Source organism: Bos mutus, chromosome 25 (assembly GCF_027580195.1).
Source record: "Bos mutus isolate GX-2022 chromosome 25, NWIPB_WYAK_1.1, whole genome shotgun sequence".
In the NCBI taxonomy this organism is placed as follows: Eukaryota; Metazoa; Chordata; class Mammalia; order Artiodactyla; family Bovidae; genus Bos; species Bos mutus.
This window is the reverse complement of record NC_091641.1, coordinates 39,258,338-39,280,649: the sequence shown is the minus strand read 5'-3', so window position 1 is coordinate 39,280,649 and position 22,312 is coordinate 39,258,338. Positions and strand designations below refer to the sequence as shown.

Below are 22,312 nucleotides of genomic sequence, written 5' to 3'. Positions count from 1 at the left end.
AACTGTATCTAGTTGATGGTCAAGGCCTGTTTGATTTCCATTAGGTAACTCGTCTGTCAGCCTGATTATATCCACGTTGTGGGGATTGAATTTGGCAACTTGGAGAGCTCCCACCAGCTCTTCGGACTCTCCCGTTTCAGCAACTGCTGGGCCTCACTAGCTTTCAGCCAGCTCTGGGAACCTTGGTCATGATGATTGGACCCCAAGCTGCATTCAGGTATAGGATCCTGGAGCTGAAAGTAATTTGTGATGGTCTGCACAGGGAGATCCAAACCTGGGTGAGAAATGAAGCATTGAGAAGGCAGTGAGCTTGGTGCAGCATCTGGAGTGAGAACCCAGCAGAGGAAGGCGTGGTGACAAAGGGAGCATGGAAAGAGAATGGAAATCAGATTGGAGATGGCCTCGGTGAGGGGACAGGCAGTTGAAAAAGGTGGAGAAGCTTAATTTAGCTTCTGCTTAAGCACTTGTTTTCCTCATCGGTGTCCATGCCAGTTTTTTATTTTTGTTTCTCCACGCTGTGCAGTATGTGGGATCTTGGTTCCCCAACCAGGGAGCAAACCTGTGCCCCCTGCAGTGGAAGCGCAGAGTCCTAACCACTGGATTGCCAGGGAATTTTTGATTCCCGGTTTTAGGAGACCAGAATTCCTTTTCCCCTTTGAAGGAAGGAGGGAGAGTTCTCAATAGATATTGGCTGTAGAGAACAAAGGAAGGGAGGTATCTGTCCCTGTAGAACTCAAGCTTTCTCCCCACACATTATAATGATCCAAGCCATCTCTGTAAGTGACAATCTTCTGGTTCTTGACATGTCTTGTAAGACAGAGGGATTGCAGTGCTCAGTCAGCTGTGGGAACTTTGATTGCGTCTCAGTGTCTAGCTTGCACCTCTCACAAAGCAGATTAATAAGACAAAACTGCCTTTGTGAAAATTACTATCTTATTTAAAATGGAATCAGAGCTCAAAGGAGCAGATATCATGCCCCACCTCTAGACATCAATTGCATCAGCAACAGGAAGAAGGTTTACTTTTCTACCCACCAGAAGAATTTCTACTGGCCCAGCAAAATACCTGCCAATGGGAGATTGTCAAAACTCAGCCAATGAAAACCCACTATACTCCTTCCATTTTCCTCCTTTGGATTCTTAAGTCACGTTCGCCAGACTTGCTAACGGTTGCGAGTTTACATATTCCAACCCTAAATTGTTCCCAAATTAATTTTTCTGACAAAAATAACAGGCTATTTTATTGTTTTAGGTAAACACCAGGTACTGGAGGAGGCTGTGAGAAGCGGCGGGAGCCCAGCTCGGGTACCGGCAGGGACGGGGGCTGCACCCGGCGGGACGATGGGTTACCGCCCGCCACCCGCAGCGATGGAGGAAGAAATGCCCGCGAGAGGGCGGCGCCCATGCAGGGACCCCAGGCTCCAAGGGCCTGAGATTTCGCGGCGTCAACTCTTTCTCGCTGACAGGCTGCTCCCTCAGTTGCAGCCGTGATAAAGCAATGGGCCGTGCGGAGCCCTCTCCGGAAGTACGTCACTTCCCCTTCCGGTTGACCGGGTTTTCCGGCCCCGGGGAATCTAAGTGGAACCCGGCGTTCCCCTCTTCCCCCCGCCTCTAGCCTCTGAGTGGCGCGCTAGGCGGCGAGGCGGGGGCAGTCCTCCTCAGAGCCACTGTTAGACTGGAGGCGACTTGCGGTTGAGCCCTGGGAAGAGGGAGCGGCTTCCGTGAAGCCAGGCCGTCTGAGGTAACTTAGAGGCGGCTTCCAGTTCGGCACCGGCTCTGAAGCCGCCGAGAGACCCCCGCCACTGCTGGGCAGCCGGGGGCGTTTGCGAGCCGGGCAGCCGGACTGACCCGAGCTAGGCCCGCCGTCAGGCTCCTGAGGATGATTTCTGCACTCTTTGCGCGGGTGGCGCCCCGTGCCGCGCAACTGGAGGCCTCTCGGATACTGCCCGTGGGCCCAGTGCTCGCGGGCGCGCCCCGCGTCGTGTCCACTTTGCTGCCTCCACCGGTGTTTCCTTTACTGGCTGATGTGACCGCGGGAGAAACGAGAGGCCCAGGCTCAGAGATCAGCTTCCGTGTTGCGAAAGCCTGTTTAGTGTCCCATGCGCCCCCTGAGCCGGCCGGCCATCCGGAGCCGGCCGTTTACGGATACCGCGGCTTCCTGGGCAGAATTTCTGTGCCCTTTCTTCTGGTTATCTCAGGGAAAGTGAGACAGACAGCTCTTTCCTCCCACGCCCACCAGCATCGCTTAGAGGTCTAAAGGACCCTTGGAGAATCTGAAAGGAATCAGTAGCAGTTGAATGTAATGGCCACTCACGTGGGCTCCCTTTTTTTAAAATCCCTTGACTGTGCTGGGTCTTTGCAGCGTGCGGGCTCCTTTTAGCCGGTGGGCTTTCCCTAGTTACCTACTAGACTCACTTGCCCTGGGGCGTGTGGTATCTTAGTTCCCTGACCAGGGATCAAATCCAGGCCCCCTGAAGTGGAAGGCGGATTCTTAACCCCTGGACCACAGGGAAGTCTCACCACTTGACATTTGAATAAACAGTTTGTGAACAAGGGTCAGCTGTAGTTTTTTCCTAGGTCAAGAGAAATTTGAAATACGGATATAAATCTTCTACATAGTGTTTTTTATATGTCTTGCAAAGAAATGCCAAAATAAATGTTGAACAACTAGTTATTGAGGGATGCTTTTTCAGAAGAATAAGGCTCCATTTTCCTAATTACTTCCTTTCCGCTCTGGTCTCATTGTTGCAGCTCTCCTACAAGTTTTGATACAATGGAAAGGAGCACCTCAAAAGGTCCAGGAAGTGAAGGCTTTCATCTTCCCAGAAGGACAAAGGTTATAGAAGTTGTATCCTCTTACTAAAGACAGACTAGGACAATATGTTAAAATTTAAGACAAACTCAGAATATTCTACTGATCTTTCCTTAACAATAGAGAATGACGTAGGAAGTTTTTCAGTTAAATCTTTGGATAATCCCCGAACTCCTTGCAGCCAGTGGGTATTAGTTTTCTCATCCATATACTTTTCCTGATTGTTTTTTTAAAGGCAAAGTGATTTATTGGAATTTGTCTTCAGTAAGCTGTGCTGTATTAAGTTGAATAATAGATAGTAGAAAAACATGGCCCTGGCAGTTGATTTTTAAAGTTCATCTTTCTCATTATAACTAGCAGATAGTAAAGTTCATGTGACAGCATCTTACTGACATACACTTTTTTCTGCCCTGAATGCCTTAGGAAGAAGATTGTTTTATTGATTTTGTTCCAGACCAGACTGGGCCTCAGTTGTCAGATCTGGAGCTGGTGGTGTATCTGGCACAGGAGCAGAATTGTTCCTAGATCAAAATGATGACAGTAGATCTGAAGGTGTGTAAGTACTTGAATGCTCATTTCAGGGCTCTGTGGGAGACCAAGGGGCCTGTGGCAGAGAACTCCAGTCAGCATAAGAAACATGCCCCACAAACAAGACAGTCTCACTCCTGAGAGGTCTCACCAGCACTTCCGAAACTTCCTTTGTCATGAAGCAGCTGGACCCTGGGAGGCTAGTGACCAGCTCCAGGAATTATGCTGTCGGTGGCTGAGGCCAGAGATTCATTCAAAAGAGCAGATCTTGGAACTTGTGGTGCTAGAGCAGTTCCTAACCATTCTGCCTGGGGACACCCAGACACCATCCACAGAGCATCGAGGAGGCTGTGGTCCTGGTAGAACACTTGCAAAGGGAAACTGGCCAAACAAGGAGTGGGGTGAGGAGAAAAATACTTGATGTGCATTGAAATAGAGTGAAGGTGGATACATTGGGGCAGTTAATTGGGAGAAAAAATGGATTAGGTCACTATTGGATTGCTCCTTTAGCACTTGTGAAGCAGGACCTGAAAGCACAGACCCGCAGCCTTAGTCAGCCCATAGGATTCAGAGATCCTGGTAGAGACTTCCCTGGCCTTAGGGACAGAGTTGAGTTTTGCTCTCTTTGGAGCCAGGGTGTGTTGAGGGTAATGAGCCTAGTCTGGCTTGGCCAAGGAGATGGACCTCAAATTCTTAGAAACATACAAAAAGCACTAAGGAGCTGGAGAGTTCAGGGCAGATCAGAAAAGAAAGGACTCTGAGAGACCAAAAGAGAGCGAAGCTATGAAAGAGAAGGAAAAAAAAAACACAACTGACTAGGGGATGACTGCCCAGGAAGCGGAAAAATTAGGAAGAACACAGAGAAAGAAAGATTTGAAATCCCAGCAGAGTAACTGAGAGAAGAAAGACCCTGAGGGGTAGTGTCCTCTGTACCATAGGCGAGAGCCTCCACTGCCCTCTCTCAGTGGTTGTTCCTGGCTCTGCTCTGAGTGGGGATCCAGGACATGCCCTTGGGCAGGTTACAGCTCACCAGCTGGCCTCAGGCCCACTGTGAATACCAGGAGGGCACATGTTTGTCAAAATTATTTGAACATAGGTCAGAGCTATGGCTCTTTTCTCCTGCTTTTTTCCTCCATTTCATCCCTATTGTCTGTGAGAATCTTCCCTGACCATGTGGAATATCTGGTTGACAGGACAACTTTTAAATTCAATTCCTTAATCTTTTGAGATAATTAGAAGACAGGAAACCACTAAGGCAAGGATCTAAGTTGGGAGAGAAAGCCTGTCAAGGCAGCATGAGAACAGGTGGCCTGTGCAACCCTGTTTGTGGGCCGAACTGGGCTGAATTCAGGAGGTGGGACTGCTGTCTTGGAGAGCTGGCAGTAACCACACCCTTTACTGGTTTCTCCCAATTTTCCCAAGTTTTATGGATCTTTCTTGTGGAAAATTGGTGGCTGGTATCTCTAGGTCTTTGTGTCATTTCCTTCAGCGTCTCCCTCTTTCCCCGCAGTCTGCGCACTCTGCTTTTTCTTCCCTCTCCCATCAAGCCCAAACCAAAAGTCAGTTCTGTGGTAACAAGTATGGGGGTTATTTCTAGGTTGCAGTCCAGGAGCTGGGAAAGGAGGCAGTGCTCTTGGGAGAAGCAGCAGAGGCCCCAGGCTTCCAGCTGAAGCCAGCAGAGTCCCAGCCAGTGGGCATGTCCCTGGAGGAAGAAGTTTGGAATATACACCAGGGTCTACAAGAGCCACTGAGCAGGAACACCCACAAAGAACCTGAGCCCGTATGTGAGAGGGGTAAGGATCTTCATGTTACTTTTCTTCTCCTGGGAGGTGGGATATAATTTAAGCCAGAATGTGTGTGCACTTTCTGGTTACCCTGCCCTGTGGATCTACTAATGCAGCTACATTAGCAATTAGGATGCCCCCCAGGTGGCGGTAGAATAGGTCATGTGGGGTTGAGGGTGGGGATTGGCTTAAGATACAGAAATCTCCTAACTGCAGAACCCTGGTAATGATACTGGGAACTCAGTTCTTTAGAAAAGTAGAGAGGATTGGGCCCACCTGTCCTTCTAAAAACAGAAGGAATTAAGGGGTTATCAGTGACAAAATGTGAATAAAATTGTATATAGGCAAAAAGTAACAATAAAAAATTAAAAAAAGCTAAAGCAACTTTTCTTACTGTACACTAGAGTCCCTGAGTATTTTGTTCTCAATTCATGTCATGACTGGATAACAGGTTTTTTCCTTTCATAAATTTGCTCAGGAAGATTAGGGAACCTGTTTCAGGGGCTGGTAGATTCAGTGGTTTTTATCTACAAGGAGAGAGCCATTTCTAGACACCACACACACTTGTAAAGGTATCTCATCAATCCTGAAAACATGAGAATCTTTTACATTTTAGAAATGAGCCTAGTATGTTTAGAAACGGAAGATAAATTTCTGTGGTGCTTTTTTATCCACAGTGGTACCTACTTACCAGATCCTAGCCCTTCCTGAGGAAACAAACACCAAAGACTGGACAGTGGCACCTGAGTTCATCTTGCCTGAGTCCCAGGTGAGCTGTGCTTTCCAGCTTCTTGGGGCTGCTTCTCCCTGCTGTCTGTGACCCACCCTGCCCAGCAGGTGTTCAAAAGCATGTTAACTCAGATGATCTCCCAGGGGAACTGGGTACCTCCTGGGCTTACTGATCCCTTCCCTCTTTCTTTTCTGCCTCCTCACTTTAAAAAGTATCATGTGTTGTTCCTTTAATATCTGGCTAACATACGAATCATGGGCCAGATGGTTGGGCTGTCTTTCAAGTGGCAAGTTCTGAGTTAAAGCCATTCTCTTCTTTAGGGTTTGTTGACATTTGAGGAAGTGGCCATATACTTTTCCCAGGAAGAATGGGAACTACTGAATCCCACTCAGAAGGCCCTCTACAATGACGTAATGCACGAGAACTATGAGACTGTCATCTCTCTAGGTAAAAATTCTCTTCCCTTTGCATAGGAATGGACTAATCTGTCACATTCTTGGTTTACTTTTACCCCCGTGAGAGAATCTCTGTTTCAGTAGCTCGTTGATTCTCAGATAGTAGTTCACCACAGGAAAGGTGTATCTGGAAACCCTGGAGCTTCTGCCAAGTTCACATGTTCATTCCTTATCCAAAATTTTTGTTCCCTTCAAATCTGCTTTGCTCTACTCTCTCCTGTCTCCCTGAAAGACACAACCATTAACCTAAAGTTCAGGCCAGAAAACCCCTGGATCATTTTTTACTGTGATGTTGCCATCATACCCTACTACTAACACATCACTGATCATCTTGGCTCCACAATCACAGTGTAGTTTGAATTGGATCATGTCTCAGCCTCTTGCGCTGTTCACATCCTCATCTCAGCCACAAGGTTCACCTCAGTACTTTCTTCCTGGCACCCGTTGCCACCACTCCTGCTCTCCCACCCTCAGTTTTCCACACAGTAGCCAGAGTCTTTTAAAAACCTAATCATGGGGTATTTCCTGGCAGTCCATTGGTTAGGGCTTCTCATTTTCAATGCCAAGAGTGTGGATTCAATCCCTGGTTGCGGAACTAATATCCCAAAAGCTGCATGATCCTGCCAAAAAAAAAATGCCTAATCAAATCATGACATTTTCTGCTTAAAAACCTGTCATAGGAGAAGGAAATGGCAACCTACTCCAGTATTCTTGCCTGGAAAAGTCCATGGACAGAGGAGCCTGGCAGGCTGCAGTCCATGGGGTTATATGCCTGAGCACACATGCATGAGGGTGGAGGGAGATGGGTTGGTAGCAATAAGCTGGTAGAACTTTAAAGAAAAAAAAAGAACAACCTATGATAACTTCTCAATATATTCAGTATTAGAACCAAATTCCTTACCACAGCCCCCAGGATCCTCCAAGGTCTGGCTTCTCATCTGCTGTCATCTCTTGCCACTTGTGCTCTTGCTTCATTCTTCACTCTTGTCATCTTGCTGTTTCATGGACTTCAAATGCTCATTTCTTTCTCTTACCCTCTGCCTGGTACACTTTTCTGTCACATGACAAAACTCACCTTAGGGTTCTGCTCAGGTATCATTTTCTAAAAGCAGCTTTTTTCACAGTCTTATCTAAAATAGTGTCACAGAAACAGAACCTTAAATGTTCTCTTACCCTTCCTTAGTTTCCTTTAAAACATTTATCACTTCCTGACATTTGTTTGTCTGTTGATGTTAGAGTGTCTGACTCTGCATGAGATGATAAGCTCTGTGGTAGCCGGGGATTTGGCTTATTCTCCACTATGTCCCTGGTACATAGAGGGTGCCTGGTGCACCATAACCACTCAGTACGTATTTATGGAATGACTGAGTAATGAATACTTTGCATACTTGGCAGTACAATTTGGAGTAAGTTCACTAAGTAATTCTTGCCTGTTTCTGCCACCTGGATGTGAACCAGTGAGCTATGGGAGTGGTAGAAATCTTTTCTAGTCCAGTGTTTGGTGCTTGAGAACTAAATAAAAAATTAGTATAATGCTGGCATGTATCATTTGTGCATGATACATGCCCATTGACCTTCACATCGACTCACCTAAACCTGGTCTTATCCAGTATAAGTCTTCCTGAAGACGTAATAGCACCAGTCTATGTTTCCTGCAGGCTCTGGAGTTTGGTTACTCCTTAGTTGAATATGGAGAAGTGGTGTCAGAAGATGTGGAATTTGCACTGGATTCCTGTCGATCTAGCTTAGGTTCCTTTCTCAGTCTTTGCTTTTCATGCCCAGTCACAAATGCAGTATAGTGTAAACTTAATATTGGATATGAGAGTATCCATTTAACCATTCAGGATAACAAACGGTTAAAGTATCTTTTGCTTTTCCTGAAGTAGTCTGAAATTAGTGAACCATTTATTAGTTCTAGTCGTTGACCTCAGTTTTTTATTTCACAGCATTATTTGTGCTCCCCAAACCTAAAGTGATGTATTTAGAGCAAGGGGAAGAGCCATATATTCAAGGATCTCCAATGTTCAAAGACAATCCTGGAGAGCTGCTTTCAGGTAAATAATACCATGGGAAGAGGAGAAATGTGCCTAGATTAGGAACCTTTCCAAGGGCTTAACATTTTAAGATTCTACTTCCCTATATGTATATTTTAAAATCAGTGAATGTTGTGCTTTTTTTCTATCCCCATAGTTATCTTGCTCTGACATACAGTAGACTGATTCTTATGTTTATTCCAACAGAGATAAAACTGAAAAATGACATGGAAAATCATCAACTCATGTGTCTTTCTGACTTAGAAATACAAGCACCAGGAGACATAGTATCAAAAAAAGCCAGTGTGAATGTTCATCAGAAAACAACAGGCAAAGAAAATCATGGTGATGTGCATAGGCTGGGGAAATGGCACCAAGATTTTCCAGTGAAGGAAAGAAATAAACTTTCCAACTGGTGGGAGGAAGAGCTGCTGAAACTTATGGAGCTTCATAAGAAAGAACGTGCAACAGAGAAGCCTTTTAAATGTCAGGAATGTGGGAAAAGCTTCAGAGTTAGTTCTGACCTTATTAAGCACCAAAGAATTCACACTGAGGAGAAACCGTATAAATGTCAGCAGTGTGATAAGAGGTTTAGATGGAGGTCAGATCTTAATAAGCACTTAACCACACACCAAGGAGTAAAACCGTATAAATGCTCCTGGTGTGGGAAAAGCTTCAGTCAAAATTCACATCTCCACACACATCAAAGAATTCACACAGGAGAGAAGCCCTTTACATGTCATGAGTGTGGAAAAAAATTCAGTCAAAATTCCCACCTTATTAAACACCGGAGAACCCATCTATAACACATGCAAGCATCAGTGAATGCTCAAGACTTTGACACCAGGATTGATACCAATGAAGAAAAGCTTATCCAGTGTTCTTAGTCTAAAAAATTTACCAACCAGAGTTTAACCCTAAAGTTTGAAGAATTTTTTACCAGTGGAAAATTTGGTGATATAAATATCATGTTTCACAGAAAGAAGTTAGGGTTGACTGTGAGAGGAAACAGTAGTAGTTAGTTGTACTACTTACTGTTTTTACTTAGAACTATCACTGAATTCCTTAGGAAAATAGGTGTTCTAAGAACCCGAGTAAGGGAAAAAGCTTTTGGGATTGTAGCTGACAGAATAGCAATACCAGCTTCAAATAGCAGATGCAGTCATGATCACCAGTCTTCTGTGGTCACAGAGGTAAATATTGTTTTTCATTGATCTTCCAGCCACTGTTAAGCACATATGATGGAAACATTTGTAGCATAGTTTTGCAAAATAAAAAGCAGTAATATACGTGTTTGATTACATACATTGTCTTTCAGGTAGCCGACTTAGCAGTTTCAATAGTCTTTTGGGACGGAAATGAATTTTAACATGAAGTTTTCCAGAAACCAAGTTGAGTTTTCTTACTCTTGTCATTGGACAGTGTTTGCAAAATTGACATGGTTTTGACTTCCTTTATGAATCTTTATTTCTATACCTCTGGAATCCTTTCAGCACAATTTTTACTGTGATGAAATAATTTACTTTACTGGTGGAGAATCTGCCAGGTGAACTGATGCACCATCATACCTCTCATTGGTGATGTTTGAAAAAAGGAGAATATCTCTAATGAGGTCATGTGGACGTGAATTGGAATTTTAACCATTCAGTCTATATTAGATGGCAGGCTATAGTGCATGGGGTTGCAAAGAGTTGGACACAACTTAGCAACTAAACAACAATATAATAGATGTAAAGAATTTTCTGTAATAAACTAGACTGCTTACCTCACAATGCCAATAGGATAAAAGAGCCATGAACATGAGTACTTTTCTGAGGCCTAAATGGATATTAATGGGAATTCAGGAACAATTTCTCAGTTTTTTGTCTGTTCGCATTTTAATTTGGCTTTGGTTTGTTATAAAGAACAAGGAGAGGGTTATGCTTGTCTGGGAACTGGCGTGTGTGCAGTAGGGAGGATCCTGTGGGTCACTGGGCATGGTGCTCTGAATCCAGCAGCAGGAGACCAAGCCCAAAGGTTTGGGAGCTGATGCTAAGTGGTAGGTGAAGGTGGGTGAACCTGCACCTCCTTGGCTGACAATAAACTGTTAAACACACGGGATCTTCTGTTTCTGTTCAGCACACCATAGACTGCTGAGAATCTCTCTCTGGATTCTGGGTTTTCTTATAATACCTTTTTATCTACAGCCCTGATTCAGATGTGTTCCTTCTAGAGCTTTCGGGTAGTGTTAGGAAAGGAGTTAAATAATGTCTTTAACATATCTCTTAGAAACAAGGAAGTTAAGGCTCAGAGAGGTTTAGGTACTTAAGACCCCATAACTAGTGGATCTGTTGGCTGTCACTTAGCTGTAACTAGTCAGGCCTGAAGACAGGATCAGTTGGACTGATCTGTATGTTGTCCCTGCCCAGTCAGCCTGGATGACATTGGATCTGTTTCAAGTTTGTAAAACTAATTTCTTGGTTACTGAAACACGCATAAGTCTTCATTTTCTCTATGAAATAGAGATAAAGCTCAACTCAGGGTTTTCTGAGGATTAGAGGGATTGATGAAGGAAAAGTATCTAATGGCCATGCTGGTAGTGGAGTCTCAGACAGTGTCCACGTCCTTTCCTTTTCTCTGATCCGCAGTGGTGTGTTGGGTGGACTGACCACACTGAAGGAGCTAGTGCATCTGTGGCTGTTGGAGCTCCTTCCAGGAGCTGAGCGCTCGTTGTGGTGGTTTGCTCAGTTGATTTGTCCTTTGGCTTCAGTGCTTTATGGTGTAAGTCACTTGATCTGTTGGTGTGTCGCTGTCAGCAAGATTTCATTTCCTTCCCCAAGATGAACTCTGTCAAGAATTATTTGCTAAGCACAGCCAGCTCTGCATAGGTCTTACCCAACACCCTCAATCTTAACACCCCTGGAACTCTTGTCTCTTCTCCCAGGATACACCTGTGGATTAGTTGCTGGCACTGCATTCATGCATTTGTTTTAATGAGGTCCTATTATGTGTCCAGGTACTTGTTTTTTTGAAGAGCAGACTTTCAACAAGGCTTTTTGTTTTCTTTCCCCGCAGTGGGTCTTTGTTGCAGTGTGCAGGCTTCTCTTGTGGTGAGCGGGCTTAGTTGCCCCAAAGCATGTGGGATCTTGGTTCCCCAACCAGGGACTGAACCCATGTCCCTTGCATTTGAAGGCAGATTCTTAATCACTGGACCACCAGGGAAGTTCCCACGTACTCTTCTAAGCTAAGGATATGATAATGGACAAGGACACGAAATGCTTATTGCTGTGGAGCTTGTATCCCAGTGAACAGTAAGAATGGGGTGGTTGGGACTTCCTGGCGGTCCAGTAGGACTCCTCACTTTCACTGCTGAGGGTCTGGGTCCAGTCCTTGGTTGGGGAACTGGTATCCTGTAAGCTAATGTGGGACAGCCAAAAAAAAAAAAAAAGTGGGGTAGTGGTTATCCTTTTTTGCTCCTTTTCGTTCGACAGGGTCCTGAGATAGTTTTGAGCAGTGGGTTGTATAGAAGTCTCACTTCTGGACTGAAGCACTTATTTGTTGGTACAGGACTCTTGTGCTGTCTTCTGCCTCAGTCATGTAAGCATATAGGAACCACGAGATCAGAACAGTCTGGAATGCTGACCTTCCACACTGGGGAGAGGTATCTGTTCTAGATGGTCTGCCAGACCTGTAATGCACTTTGTAGGAACAATAAATAAAGTTTTGTTGTGTTAAATTACTGGGATGTTGGTGCTGTGTGTTTCTGCAGCATAACCTGACCTGTCTTAATTGGGCTGGCTGTTCTGGTAGAGCTCAGAAACCTTTGTCATTCTGCCTGGTCTTTGGTCCTCAGAAGAGATCTAGTTTCCTCTTGATGCTCCACTGAGATGATGTAACTGTAACACCGGTGGAAACACATAGGAGCTTACAAGATTGTAGGTGATGGGAAAGAAAGACTGGATTGCTTACCCAAAACAAATAAGAGGTCAGTTGTTGAAGTGGATGAGGCAACCATCTCTCCCTCCCTCTGACCTTATTCCACTTTGTCTTTGTCCTCCACTGCACCACTGCTCCATTAACCCCTCATGCACTAGAAGGGTTTCTGTCCATCAGTGGGCTTGAGAGTGAGTAGGGATTTCCTTCCATTCCTCATATGAATGTAGTAGACTTCAAGTAATTGTTTGTTAAATACCTCTTGTGCCTTCTGTGAGTTGTGCCTCAGAGAACACAGGACACAAGTCACCAAAATTTCCCACAGTATAAAGAGGAATGTGGCTTCTCTCCCTGGACTGAAAGGTGACAGTTGGAAAGAAACTTGGACAGGAACACAGGAGCAGTACAATCCAGTTGGGGAATGAAAAACCTCCAGTGGGAAAGTCTTAGCCACTAGTTAGCAGCACGGTGTCTTATTCCTTATGTTTGGAATTTGGGTTGGATGTGTGGAAGTTAGAAGAAGGCATTTCTATACCTCATCACAGGAATGAGAGCTGATTACTAAAACAACAATATAAAACTAAAACTATTGAACCTTGGTTCAAAAATGAATTCAGACTTGACCCTGGGTTCAGTCTCGTTAATGTGACCTTTGTAACCAGATGATTTCTAGGACAAACCAGAAGGTGCTTTATTTTTTGTGTGTTCAGTTAACAGCCTTACAAGTGGCTCCAGGGTTGCTTCTGAGAAGTAGATCTCTGATCTAGTCTAGCCCCTAGATCTTTGACACCTTCTCTGCATTGGTCCATCCCAGTGGTCACAGTCTTGGGACCATTGCATACCCAGAGTTCTGGCCATTAAGCTGACTGTAACCTCAAGCTGATCTTGAGAACTTCCACTCTCTTGACTGGAGGGGAAGTACAGGAGGAGAGCTTGGAAACTAAAACTCTGGTGTTTCGATCAGCTTTTGAAACTATGAGAACAGTGTTTAATTCTGCTGGAGAACTTGAGACAAAGAATCCTAAGTAGCCTTTTCGATTCTTCAGGACAAGGTAAGGACGCGTGGAGCTCTAGTTCTTTGTTTTCCTAGTGAACATGTTTTCTGCTGTCCTTTACTTAACTCTACAGTGTGCTTATGTGAATGAATGACACACCCTGCACAAAGCAAGTGAGGAGCCCTGCTCTTTGGTTCCGCAGTGACCTCTTATGACTTATGGCAGAAACCCAGTCAGGGGTTTATACCGACCTGCCAATGGACTTCCCTGGTGGCTTAGACAATAAAGTGTTGCCTACCAGGAGACCTGGGTTCAATCCCTGGGTCGGGAAGATCTGGAGAAGGAAATGGCAACCCACTCCAGTATTCTTACCTGGAAGATCCCATGGGTGGAGGAGCCTGGTAGGCTACAGTCCGTGGGGTTGCAAAGAGTTGGACACGACTGAGGGACTTCACATTTCTTTCTTTTCTATCCATCTGGACAGTTGGGAGTAATGCAGAAGATTTGAACACTGTAAAGGGTTTTCCAGACATTCACTGAACCATTTCATACCACAGACCAGTGTTTACTGAGCACCTTGTGCATTCTCTGATTCATTCCTGTTCACATGTAATGGATCAAGGCTGCCCATTGCTTTTATCTCAGGAGTGTTCCCTCCAGGGCACACAGTGATTTTTTGCTGAAGGCTTCCTCAACATTCTGTGGGTTCTCTCCTGTGTAGTCTCTAAAGTGCCCTCAGTAGAAAGTGTTGAAGCTTTGCTGCTGCTGCTGCTGCTAAGTCGCTTCAGTCGTGTCCGACTCTGTGCGACCCCATAGACGGCAGCCCACCAGGCCCTGCCGTCCCTGGGATTCTCCAGGCAAGAACGCTGGAATGGGTTGCCATTTCCTCCTCCAATGCGTGGAAGTGAAGTCACTCAGTCGTGTCCGACTCTTAGCGACCCCATGGACTGCAGCCTACCAGGCTCCTCCATCCATGGGATTTTCCAGGCAAGAGTACTGGAGCGGGGTGCCATTGCCTTCTCCAGTTGAAGCTTTAGCCACACACTATTTCTAGGTTTCTTTTCAAACAAGTTACAAAAGCATATTGTTGCTGAATCTCTTCCACACTTGGCGCTTTTATAGTTTCTTCCCTGTGTGGGTTCAGTGGGGAGCAAGGCTGGAGCACTGTTCAAAGCATCAACCAAACCCAGTGTACATGTAGGGTTTCTTTGTGTATGAATTCTCCAGGAGACAAGGGTACTGGGCTGCACTGAATTTCTTTCCACAGTCAGGCATCTTGTCAGGCTTTCTTCCTGTATAATTCATCCATGATGATAGTGCCTGCACTTCACTTAAAGCTGTTTTCCCATCTGGCTCCTGTGAGAGGAATTATGTAAGCCAGCTCTTGTCTTTCACTCAGTTTCAGATGTAGGAAAGCTATCAGAATCACTTCTCATTTCCACCACTGTAGGATGATGAATCTCGAACTGCTGAGGTCTAAGCACTAGCACAAAAATGTAAAGGTTTATTGTATTTGAATACCCTGCACCTTCAAGGAAGAGCTTAGTAAGAAGACTTTCTGTTGAGTTTTTAAGCCAATAAATGTAACATTTCCAAAATCATGATTTCCACACTAAGTATTTGTCTATGACTTGGACAGGGAAGCCTGGTGTGCTGCAGTTCATGGGGTTGCAAAGAGTTGGACACGACTTAACGACTGAACAATAACGACTTGTACACTGAACAGTTTCAGAGCATCTGAAAAAAATGTAAAAGTGATGGATATTTAATGTTCATGAAGAGAAGCGTTAGATACTTTAAGCTTTAAAGCAATCTTTAAAAAAATGTTAGTAGATTGGAACTTCCCTGGTAATTCAGTGGCTAGGACTGTGCACTCCCAAGGCCGGGGGCCTGAGTTCAATCTCTGATCAGGGAACTCGATCACACATACCAAAACTGAGTTCACATGCTGTGACTGAAAGACCCCGCATGCTGCAACTAAGACTTGGCGCAGCCAAATAAATAAATATGCATATTTTTAATGTCAGTAGAGTAAGGCCAATAGTTTCTTTTTTGACTGCATTGTGCAGCTTGCAGGATCTTAGTTCCCCAACCCAGGATCAAACTTGCCTCTCCACCCCCTGCAGTAGAAGCAAGGACTCTTAACCCATGGACTCCCAGGGAAGGCCCCCCACCCCCCGCCTTTTTTTTCTTTTCTGTTTTTTTAAAATTTAGTTTCTTACGTGGAGTTAGGGAAATGTTTTTTAAATGTTTCCTTCATCCCGTAACTATGATAAGCATTACCCAACATCAAAGCTATTTATCCTCCTTAAAGGAGAGGCTCATATTTCTGGTCTTTTATCTGTTCGGCTGCACCACGTGGCTTGTGGTATCTTAGTTCCCCAACCAGGGATTGAGCCTGTGCCCTTGGCAATGAAAGCCTGGAGTTCTAACCACTGGACTGCCAGAGAGTTCCCGAGTCTTACTCTTTGAGTTAAGAGGCACTTGTACAATATTCTCCTCTTGGATCTCTCCACAGCTCCCACATTTTGAAACCCAAGCTTGCACAAGGGCTTTATCTTCTCTTGACCTTCACTGTTGTTCAGTCAGTCATATCTGCCCTCACCACTCTGAGTGCTGTGCTTCACAGCATGTATCACAAAGTAGAGTTACTTGGTTTGTTGTTTTTGTCTATCTGCATCCATTAGAATACAAGCATCAAGAGGGCAGTGGCTTTGTCCTGTGTAGCCTTGAATCTTCAATGTTGGACACAAAACTGACTTATAATAAATATAAGAATGAAAATACAGTGGAGTAGGTTGGGGGGTGCCAGCTGCTGGACAGTTCAAAATTTGTGTATGACTTTACCATTGGCCCTCTGGAACTGTGGTTCTGCAACTTCAACCAGGAATGGATCATGTACTTTAGTACTGAGTTATTCAGTAGGCTCCCCATGTGAGTGGGGCCTCACAGTTCAAACCCATGTCCTTCAAGGATCAACTTACATTGAACAGAAAAAAGCTACCATAGGCACCAAACATTAGCTTTGGTCACTTAGAGCACCCCTGTCCCAGTGTGCTCTCTTTAGGTATTGACTGCTTGACAGATGTGTGATGGCTGTGAGTTCTCATCTTGTTCTTTATCAGAAGAGATGGAAGCAAAGAGCTTGTAGGTCCTGTCAAGGAGTGCACAGAGGTGTCCTACATTGGGTACCTTGGAATGTCTTAAGGCTATCATTCCAGCTGCCTGAATGCTCTAGCTTGGAGCTCAGGGAGCTTCACCCTGGGGTAGAAAGACTGGATTCCATGTGCACCCCAGGGAAAGCACCTCCGCTCGGGTTGCCTCTCCTCCCAGCATGTTCCCCCACCACGTCTGCTCTTCAGTGCTTGTGCTGGACCCGAATGCCTGCAATTCAGCAAGGGCCTGAGTGCACACACAGTCCTAGGGGGTCCTTCAGACCCTTGGCACATCTCTTCCCAAGAACTCTCAACACTGAGGTGTGTAAAAGGACCTGGAAGGGTCTTGGAAATCTCTCTGTCAGTGGGTTCCAAGCTGGTAAGCAGAGAACACTGAGATGTGCAGAGCTATTCCGTGAAGGATGTGTTATGCACCCAAGTAAATACGGACAGTGGATTAAAGTCCAGTATAAGGTCTTTCAACTTCAGAACTCATTTACTCCCCAGGAGTTTCTCCATCCTTGGTTAGAAAGATGGCTCAGGAATAGGCCTGTGACCTTAAGCCGATCCCATCATGACTTGTTGGAAACCGTAGAACAGATCCAACACTTGCAGGATGATACATGTAACCCAGCAGATGTTCAGTCTCCTTGAAATGAGAGATGTGAGCCTTAGGATGAAAACAATACCACAGAAGGCAGAGCAGTGATATATATGATGCAGGTTTTGGTGACACCATTGAGCTGTCAGATCAAGCATCACCTGACACCTAGAATTGCCCTGGACTTTTCAGCTACTAATACATGAATCTATAACTTCATTTTATTGTTTAAGCCAGTGTAAATTGTAACTGCAAAGAGTTCTAATACATAGAGCAGTAGCTGATTTAAGATAATAAATGTTGGAGATTAATAATCCTTTTATAGATATATATTTTAAAATTTTCATTATGGAAATTGTCAAACATAGTAATTATATGATGAACCCCTATGTAGACATCACCAGTTATCAACATTTTGCCTATTTTGTTTCACTTATCCAATCCAGTTTTTGTTTTTATTTTGTTTTGGAATATTTTAAAGCAAATCTCAGATGTATGACATTCCATGAATAAATAGTTCCTTTTAAAAGAGATCAATAAATCTTGACAACCATACCCTAATCTGTCTATGAGAAAGTATTCCCACTCAACAGAGGCCCTGTCTCCACAAGAGGCAAGCTTAATTAAGAACAAGGGAGCTGTGTTTCCCTCCCTCAGAGGGCAACCAGAGCTTGACCAACAAGTTGTCAACATGACTTTGTAAGAGGCCCCTCCTGATATGCCCCTCCCAAGGATATTCATTTATGAGAACAACAGGCAACCCATATGCCTCATAATGAGGGTGGTCCACAAGGAATACTAGATGCCTGTGGTGATCACCAGAGCAACTTATTAAAAGTTGAAACTTCATGATCAACTGTTAACTTTTAACAAGCCCCAGAGTGACTCATTAAGTGGCAGAATATAATAATAGCAATAACTCTCTAACATATTCACATGAGACATTTCCCCTGGAGCTCAAAGTACCCTCATTTACCTACTTTAATTGGTTTTCTGTTTTTTAATTGAAATAATGTGTAAATGAATACTAAAAACATTAGAATTTATTATAATTCCCTCTAACCATTCCTGCTTGATTGTATTTTTATTAGCATTTAACTATAACATGTCGGTAACAGCTGAGATGAAAAGTGAAATGGAAATGAAATATTCCTATTCTATTTTTGTCCCCATTTGGCACCACACTTCCTCGAAATGAGGAATTTTCTCTCTTTTCTTGGTTAGTGTCCATTCCTTCCCTTGATTCTCTTTCTGGAGTTAAAGTAGTTACAGTGTGCTTCAATACCCAGTGCTCTGATAGTCAAGAATTGTGTGCGGAAAATGCTTTGAAAGATCATTCCATGGCCAAATAATACTTGCTGTAATCTAACATTTATAAAAATCAACAAGCCAAGTGTTATTTGTAACCAGCATTCCTGGTGCCCTTGTTGTTGTTCAGTTGTTGTGTCTGACTCTTTGCGACCCCATGAACTGCAGCACGCCAGGCTTCCTTGTCCTTCACTATCTCTCAGAGTCTTCCCTGAACTAGTGTTTGTCACCTGCAGCTCCCAAATTAACACTTAACGTAAACCTGCTGCCAAAAACAGGTTCTTCTTTTATCTCTGCCTATAAATGTTTGCTCCTGAAAACTTTTGGAGAGATGTGCACTGTGAATGTTCATTTATTCATTCAACATCAGGCAGATGTTTATTGGGCACTTTCTGTGTGCCAGGCATTGTTTTTGGTGGTAGGATTTAATGTTCACAAACATTTCGGGTTTTGCATTTTTGTCTCTAAAGAATGCTAGGTTGGGGATAAAATGGGCATTTTCGAGGTTTCTTTATATGGTTAAAACAATACATATGATATTTAAATCATTCATTTGTTTGACAGATTGGCTTTCCATGGTCAGTTTACCACTCTGCCTTATTTTCATGACCAATCGCAGCTTCCCCAAACTAGAATAGGAAACACTCAACTCTACTGTCTTACAAAACTTAATTTTAATTTTAAAAAGATGTAATTAAATTGGCTTAGGCACTCTACTTTTTTGAGAGTGGACTTTAGCATTCACATTTGGAGAGTATCTTTGATATTTTTAAGTTTTTAACTTCTTACGGATAACGTGACTAGAGCATTAAAGGCAGAGACAAGAAGTTCTAGATGCATTTTCAGTAAATGCAGAGAAAGCTACAAAAATTTAGGCACTTTAATATACAAGCAATTCTACTTGCTATAAGGTTTTTTTTTGTTTGTTTGCCTTTTATTTGGGTCTGTGTCTCAAATTTTCACAGCCATCAACACCAAGTGGTCAGAAACTTCATCTTAAGCAGCATTATTTAATACTATATGAAAGGAATGCAGTGGTAGAGAATTTAATATTGAAAAGGGCAAATAAGTGTTTTTTATAATATTTATTTATTATGGCTGCATCAAGTTTTAGTTGGGGGCATGTGGGCCCTTTGTTGTACAGGCTTCTCTCTAGCAATGGCACACGTCCAGAGCACATGGTCTTTAGTTGAGGCACATGGGCTTAGGGATCAACTCTACATTCCCTGGACCACTAGGGAAATCTTGAAAAGGGCAAAGCTTTAAATAGACATTTCTCACAATAAGATACACAAATGGCCAATCAGCACATAAAAAGGGACTCAACGTCATTAGCCACCATGAAAATGCGTATCAAATCCACAATGAGATACCACTTATATCCACTAACATGGTTATAATTTTAAAAGATAATAAGATGTGTTTTCAAGGATGTGAAGAAATTAGAACCCTCATACACTGCTGGTGGAAATTTAAATTGTACAGCCACTGTAGAAAACATTTTGGCAGTAACTTCAAAAGTTAAACATAGACTTACTGTTTTACCCAGAAATTCCTCTGCTAATTATATTGTTGTTATTCAGGTATTAAATAGTGATGATGAAATGTAAATATGCTAATAAAACCACCGAGTTAAATACTTCAAAATGGTGAATTTTATGATATGTGACATATCCAATTTAAAAACTAAGAAGGGACTAAAGCAGAGGGTGACAAGTCAGCTTCCAGGTAACAAATAGTAACAGGTAGAACAGGGAAGAAGATCGTGGACAAGAAGAAAGAAAAACTAAGGGAAGGCTTTGAAAAGAAGTAAACCTTTGGGAAGGCTTCTGTGGAATCAGGGATTAGGTATCAGAGTAGAGAACCTGTAATATAGTAAAAGAAATAAAATGAATAGAGATTGGAAAGGCACGAGACAAACCATTATGAATATTATTTGGGTTCCATTTCTAGGTAAGAAGTAAGCATGCTTCACTTTTTCTCTCACCTAGACACAAACACTAAAACCTGGGTATAATGCATGGAGCAACTGTTTGAGAACTTCAGACCGTTAGTAGCAGTAGGTGATTTGTAGAAGAATACCAGAATTCAAACTACTACTGAATTGATAGTGGGTTTACTGTTTATGTTCTCTGATACCCTTTTACTTCAGTGCAGCACAACTAGAAACTGAAAGGGAGCACTTTAGTGAAAATGGAGACAAAATACATTTATGACCAAAATTCCCAGGAAACTAGGAATAAAATGGAACTTTTTCAACCTGTAAAAGATCATCTGCTAGAAAAAACGTAGGACTTCCTGGCAGTCCAGTGGTTAGAACTCTGTGGTTCTATGCAGGAGGCACAGGTTCAATTTTTGGTCATGGAACTAATACTCTGCATGCCACATGCCCCCCGCCCCCCCCAAAAAAGACCAAAATCCCTATAGCTCATGCTGCTGCTGCTGCTAAGTCACTTCAGTCATGTCTGACTCTATGTGACCCTATAGACGGCAGCCCACCAGGCTCCCCCGTCCCTGGGATTCTCCAGGCAAGAACACTGGAGTGGGTTGCCATTTCCTTCTCCAATGCGTGAAAGTGAAAAGTGAAAGTGAAGTTGCTCAGTCATGTCCGACTCTCAGCGACCCCATGGACTGCAGCCTTCCAGGCTCCTCCGTCCATGGGATTTTCCAGGCAAGAGTACTGGAGTGGGGTGCCATTGCCTTCTCTGCCTATAGCTCATATCACAAATAATTATCAAAGATCAAGTGCTTTCCCTTTTGAGATAAGGAACAAAAGAAGAATACCCACTCCTGCCACCCCTGTTTAGCATTGTACTGGAAGACATGGCCAGTACAATAATGAAGGAAAAGGAAATTAAAAAGCATCCAGGTTGAAAAGGAAAAACAAAGCTGTGTTTATTCACAGATGAGATGACTAAATGTGGAAAATCCTAACCCTGCAAAAATTTCTGACGTAGAATAAGTAAATTTAGTAAGATCACAGAATGCAAGATCAGTAAACAAAACATTCTATTTCTGTACACTGGAAACAATGTAATTTACAATAGCTTCAAAAAATAAATGTTTAGACATAAATCTAACGAAACATGTTTAGGTTAGATATACTGAGAACCATAAACCACTGGTGAAATATATAAATCAAAGGAGTCCTAAATAAATAGGAAAACAAATCACATTCATAAACTGAAAAAACTCAACATAGCAAAGATGTCCGTTCTCCTCAAACCAGTCAATAGATTTAATACAATGTGGAAAGATAAAAGAACTAGAATAGCCTAAATAGTTTGAAAAATAAGAAAGAAACTGAAGAAATGACATCACTTGATTCTAAGACTTTCTCTAAAGTTATGCTAATGAAAAGTGTGGTCTTGGTAAAGGGGAAGACACACAGGTCAATGGCATAGAATAGAGTCCAGAGATAGACCCACATAAATATGGCAAGTTGATTTTTAAATTAATTCATTTATTATACTTAAAAGCCAATTACTTTACAATATTGTGGTGGTTCTTGCCATACATTGACATGAATCAGCCACAGGTGTTTATGTGTCCCCCTGTCCTGAACCCCCTTCCACTCCCTCCCCATCCCATCCCTCAGGGTCGTCCCAGTTTAGCTTTGAGTGCCCTGTTTCACGCATCGAACTTGGACTGGTCATCTATTTCACATATGGTAATATACATATTTCAATGCTATTCTCTCAAGTCATCCCACCCTCGCCTTCTCCCATGGAGTCCAAAAATCTGTTCTTTATATCTGCGTCTGTTTTGCTGTCTAGCATATACGGTCATCGTTACCATCTTTCTAAATTCCATATATATGTGTTAATATACTGTATTGGTATTTTTCTTTCTGACTTACTTCATTCTGTAAAATAGGCTTCAGTTTCATCCACCTCATTAGAACTGACTCAAATGTGTTCTTTTTAATAGCTGAGTGATATTCCATTGTGTATATGTACCACAACTTTCTTATCCATTTGTCTGCCTATGGACATCTGGG

The 22,312-nt window shown here is 43.2% G+C and overlaps 1 pseudogene; it reads left to right on the top strand.

Moving 5' to 3' along the window:
- The first annotated feature begins 1,525 nt into the window (after positions 1 to 1,525).
- LOC138985560 (zinc finger protein 75A-like) lies at positions 1,526 to 14,911 on the top strand (annotated as a pseudogene).
- Positions 14,912 to 22,312: the final 7,401 nt, after the last annotated feature.